The sequence below is a fragment of the Nyctibius grandis genome, chromosome 15 (genome assembly GCF_013368605.1).
Source record: "Nyctibius grandis isolate bNycGra1 chromosome 15, bNycGra1.pri, whole genome shotgun sequence".
Taxonomy (NCBI): Eukaryota; Metazoa; Chordata; class Aves; order Nyctibiiformes; family Nyctibiidae; genus Nyctibius; species Nyctibius grandis.
This window is the reverse complement of record NC_090672.1, coordinates 7,086,045-7,092,044: the sequence shown is the minus strand read 5'-3', so window position 1 is coordinate 7,092,044 and position 6,000 is coordinate 7,086,045.

Genomic DNA, 6,000 nt, shown 5'->3' with positions numbered 1-6,000 from the left:
GCATCCCGAGCAGGCGCCCGGGAGGGACGAGGGAGTCGCATGTAGGAGCAGGGTCTGGTCCAAAGGCAGGACCCAAGAGCTGCCCACAAGACCCCAGAGGGATGGGGACCCTCATCCCACCCCGGCTGCGGGGCCACACAACTGCTGTCCAACTGCGGAGCTGGGGGTGACATCAGTACCACCGTACTCAGCACCCTGGCTCTATCCAGGGCCCCGTGACTAATTTGGGATGCGGTGGACATTTTTAATACGCTGCTATAAATATTCATGGGCTGTCAGCTATGAAAAAGGACCCTGCCTCCCACCGCGCTGCCCTGCCAGAAGGCAGCACAAGGCAGACAGAGCGAGCCCTCGCTGATGGCCACGGGGACTCTGAAACCCTGGGGGCCACTGGGACATCCCCAGTTTACACCAGTGAGCATCCAGCTGTGAGGATGCCTGGTCAGTGCAAACCTCGCAGATGGCCCAAGCCAGCTCCTGGTTGAACCCCAAACCAGTTTCCTGGCAGCCGTGACGTCCCCAGCAAGCGCGGGGGCCAGCGTGCAGGGGGCCGGCTGTCAAACCCGTGCCTCGGATCCCGCAGAGCTGCAGCTCGTGCCTGTCACAGCAGCCTCCAGTCTGCTGAGCTGCAAAAACCCCATGAAAGCCTTGTGCTGAGTTGCAGCTCTGCGTTGCTGGCGTGCAGCGCCAGAGGGATCGCCTGCCACCGGCTCCCACATCTCCCTCCCAGCCCCACACCACTCGGGCATCGCCACTACCTGGCCCCAAAAGCATCACCCACAGAGCTACACAGCCCGTCTGCTGCATTTCTGAACACTTATCGATTCCTCTGCTATGTGCTTCACCCCAACGTATCGATCCAGTTTAGCCTCCGTAATTCAAACTAAATTAGCTGCCTTTAATCCATGGGTAATTGCAGCGAGGCCGGCCCTGCCTGTCCCAGATTTGTGGGGGTCAGGGACGGGGTGGAGAGCACTGGCTTGGGCAGGGACGTTCAGGTTTCTGTGGGTAAAAGCCCCCAAACAAGCCAGCGGGCATCAGCCCCGAGGAATGGGGGGAAGTGGCCTTGGGACGGCCACGCTGCGGCCAGAAACCCGGCTCCTGTGGCTGGTGGCCTCATCCTGCTATTCCAGCGGGAGATTTGGCCCCAAAACCCGGGCGTCACCGCCCAGCTCCTGCTTTCCCCAAGCCCTGGGGTCCCTGATGTGGGTCTCAGCCTTAGCTGATGCCATGAAGCATCGTTACAGATGCACTGGCACCTCACCTGGACCGACAGCCTGGCACAGCCCCCAGGGACACCCCCACGCTGGTGACGAGGCCGTTCAGGACCCCCTGGGGGTCCTGGTCCCTCTGTGCACCCCAAAAGCCTCCCTCTGATGCATGCACCCACAAACCTGCACCCTCCTCCCTGGGCATCCTCCTCCCACCTTCTGTAAATCCTCCAAAATACACATTTAATTTCGATTTAATGCAATAGCTGCCATGTTCAGTAAATACCAAAACCATGTTAAAGGAGGATTAATAGCCGTGTAATGGCCAAGTGTCTATTGCACAACCCTTAGCAAGCGTGGGTGGCCTCCTGCCACACCACAGGGCCTCCACCCATCCCTGCCCAGCAGTGGCCAGGGGTGATTGTCCCACGAGAAACGGAGGAGGTTGCTGTGGTGCTCCCAGGCTGGGGGGGCACATCTCCAGGTGTTAATACTGGTTAAAAATCACGAGCCTCAGGCTGCAGCGCCTGAGCGTGGCCCAGAGCTCAGCACGTGCTCCCAGCCATGGCAGCCAGCCTGGGGACGGCTGCGAATTCCCCTGTGTGGCACCCGGAGAGCATCTGCCCTGCTCTGCCCGGTAAAAATCAGGTGTTAAATGGCCTGGTTGCATCCTGCTTGTGCTTTCTCCCTGCAGGGAGAGAGGGAGGCAGCATCCCTAGCCCCTCTCCCCATCACACCGACCACTCGCTGCACCCAGCAGCACCCCAACGCCAACCCGCTCACAAGGGCAGAGCCATTCGCCCATCTCTGGGATTCCCTTGCTTTGGGAACACTGCCCTGAAACGCAGCCTTTGGGGTCCCCAGTTTACCCTGGCACAAGAGGAGCTGGAGCACACGGTGGCTCTGGGAGAGGCTGAGCAGAGCACATACCCCAGGACCACGCCGGGGTGGCAGATGGTCTGGGTAGGAACGGCCAGGACAGGCTTTCATGGGAGGGGAAACTGAGGCAGCAGCTGAGCCACGCTGGGTCCCCCCGCAGAGCCCCTGTGCCACAGTCTGGCGCTGCCCCCCAGGTCCCTGGCACTGATTGGCATGGAAAGTTAGTTTAAAAAAAGCAAAAAAAGCATATTTTGAGCAAGTGTTGGCCAGCTTCAGCTGCAGATTCACTGGTCAGGAATTATTGGAGCTGGATGGTGAGAACATCCATGCAAAGCAGACACCAGGGCAGGGGAGTGGGGCTGGCTCCCCCTCCAGCCCCTGCCTGCGGATGCCCCAGCGGGATGCAGCCCGTCCCGGCAGGGAGGGGGATGGCCACCACCCCACACATGCCACCACCTGCCCCAAGGGGACTCACCACACCAGCTCGGCAGTTGCAAATTCCCTTTGGGTGAATATTGGAGTAACTGGGCTCCACGGTGCAGGACTTGCACGGAGGGACTCCTCGCACCAGCGGGGCTCCAGCCCCACATCTCCTGCCCGCCATAGGCTCCTCTAACATTTTGGGATGCAACGGGGCATTTCCATCACTTTCAGAGCGGCCATGACCAGCACCTGGCCCTTCCCAACCTCCTCCCTCAGCACCACTACAGCACCCACTTACCAAAACCTGCCCATTTATACCCAAAATAACCGCCAGGCAGGAGCTAATCACCCACTCAGGCAGGAGCAGACTGGGTGCTCAGCTGTAGACTAATTGGCCACCCAAGCATGGGCACAAGGGGGTGCTCAGGCATGACCTACCTGGGTGCTCACTCATGAATTAGTTGCCTGCTGGGGTGTGAATTGGGCACCCATGTGGGAAGCAACTGGGTGCAGAAACCTCATTATTTTGCCCAAGGTCCCTTCTGGAAGGGGCTGGAAACAGGGCTGCACCCCTCCGTGTGTCTTAGGGCATGGGGGGGACAGGCACCGGAGCAGAGTTGGACCCAGGCTTGGGGACGCCCCTCTCCACCCTCCCTCTCCCGCAGACGCAACATCGCAAACAACAAACAGCTTTCAAAGCCCCGTCTCCCATTGATGTCACATCAATGCCGAGGGAGATAAAAGCCGAGAGACCCAGAACCAGCGCCGGCTTTGCCAGGGAATATTAATTAGAGGGAAAACCTCATTAGAGCAGCAAGGGTGGCTGCCGGCGCTGCCTCCCCCGCGCCGTGTGCCCCGGACCCCCCCAAGGGACACGATGGGTGTCAGCCCTCCCAGCTGCCTTGGTGGGCTGAGCGATGGGGTGCACCACAGTTACCCCAATGTAAGAGTTCAAAATTAAAATGTTGAAAGGGTTTTTTTTATTATTTTTATTTTAAAAAAGGAAGGGGAAAACCTGCTTCTCCCCCATTCATGGCTGGTGGGGCTTCCAGGCAAGGTGATAAACCCCTCTCTGCGCCCTCCGGAGCAGCCTGATGAGAAAACCAAGTGATTGTGGGAGAAAAAGCAGCACCGGGGTTATTTAATGCATTTTTGGGGTGGTTTTTGACAACTCTGCAGCTGGAGAGGAGCAGGGGGGGGTGCGGGATGCTGCCTCCTGATGCCTCGAGCCCCCCGCCAGCGGGGAAAGCGGGGTCTGGTGCTGCCCCGAGGAGAGTCCCCGGCAGCCCCCACATCCACTGCCAAGGAAACGTGGGAAGGGGGCAGGAAAATGGCTTTTGTGAAGTGGTGTGGGACCAAGACCCTGCTCCATCACCCCCCGAGAGCCCAGGCCAGCAGGGCAGCATCCTGCCAGCCCTGTGTGCCATTAATCGCCCCGGAAAACAACACTTGGGGCAAATAAACGGCATTTGCAGTGAAATCAGTGGGTTAGCGACAGGGAAGGGATGAGGAAGGAAGCATCGCTGGGAGGGTTTAACCACCACGGCTCCTGCGGCAGGACCCTTCTTCGGCACTGCCCGCCGATGAGGAGTAGCACCCATGGATGCCCCAGCGCCCAGTCCAGCCAGGGGACACCGAAGGGACCAGCAAAGGGGGTGTTGCAGCTGAACTCAAGGAAAAAATCCCCTCGCCAAGGCCTTAAAGCCAAAGGGCTGAAGCAGCCGGGTGGCCCCAGGGATGGGGCAGAGAGTGTGGACCACAGGAACACAGAGGACGGGGCCACCGGCTCCCAGGCAGCAGTGAGGCAGGGGTGCCAGGAGGACCGAGGTGCCACAACATCGCTTATTTATTACAGAGAACTTTTCTTCCTTTGTTGTTTTGTTTTTTTCCCGAGGTGAGCCCGATTTGTCCTGACACAGCCTCACAGCGTGTTTTTTTGCCCGGCGGCTGCTTACAGAGACACACCGACAAGCAAAATGGTGCAGGAGAAAGGCACCCTGTGCCTGTGCCACGGGGGGCTGGTGGACACCAAAATGGACTCAGCACCTTGCCCCCAGCCCCGTGCCACCTCGGGGATGGCTGTCACACACAGACCTGGCCAGCCACGGGGCCCGACACGTCTGGGCTTCCCCATGGGGTGCTTCAGCACCAGCCCCGCTCTCCGAGGATGCTCTCCTGGTGCGGACACAGCACCGACCCGCTCCGAGAGCTCACGAGGACGGGTGTCAAATCAATCCCCGCAGCAGAGATGCCAAGTTAAAAAAAAAAATAAACCAAAAAACCCAGAGGAAAGCAGCCAGCCATCTGCCAAAGCAGCAATTTTCAGCTGGATTTCCAGAAACACTTCAGCTTTTAAAATGAAGAGAGAAAATAACCCCCCCCCTCCTCCTCCACAAGCATAGAAAGCATTCACGAGATGAAGTGCAAAATTCCTCTCTGACTTCAAAGGCATTTCTCCTGGCTGGTTACCCCCAAACCCTGGCACAGCCCGCTGGAAAGCCGGCGGGCAGCGCGGCTCGGCGCCGCTTCGCTGCCGGATAACGGCATCCCGCCGGCCGGGGCTCGGGCTGCCGCTCTGGGGGAGCCCCGGGGTGCTGAAACCGAGGTACTCGCCCGTTTGGGAGAAGGAGGAAAGATGGGGTGGGGAGGAAAGGGAGAATTTGCTGCAGCAAAGGGAGCTTGCGTGGCTGGCGACGGCATCGCTCTTCTGCCAGGGTGGGTGATCTCACGTGGAGATGCCAAGACCCGGCAGCACCGTCCCCGTGGCCGGCGACAGCAGGACATGGCCAAGCCCCCAGTGAGGATGGGTGAGACCCTCGCTCCAGCCTTGGCCTCGCTGGGGCAGTTCAGAGCAAACACCCCCTCCTCAAACGCTGGCCAAAAGGCGGGTTTAGGGGTTATTTCTTGTGCTGTTATTGAAACTTTCCACAAGCAAAGGCAGGGGCCAGGCTGGGGCAGCTGCAGCCCCGAGCAGCCCGGCCAGCAGCACCCACCCCCAGCACCCAGCCAACCCCCTCCCCAGCCACCCCTGCCCCAGGGAAGGTCCCCACCTTGCCACGGGTCCCGGGGGAAGCGGTGCAGTCTCACCAGTCCCATCCTAGTGTGGACACGGGCACTGGCTGCCAGGCCCTTTACAGAGAAAACGAGACTCTGAAAAGCCCTTTCTCGGGCTGTCCCAGGTCTCTGCACCCTTGGCAAAGCCAGGACGGGATGTTTAGCTGTTTGGAAGGGCTTAGGCTGGGTCTTGCGGCACGTTTTCATCAGCTGTGTTAATGAGCAGGTTTTTTGCATGCACTATATATTAATTTAATGTATGTTACGATCTGCCCGTAATGGAAAAACACCGCGGCTGTCGTAACCAGTAACACTTTCAAAAGCACTTGACTCCCAAGTCATCCAGGTGCCTTTGACAGTGTTACCCCGGGTTGCTATAGGAACCCTAATAGTTTTCCCATCTGACTTCTCCATTAACGCCAGGATTTATATT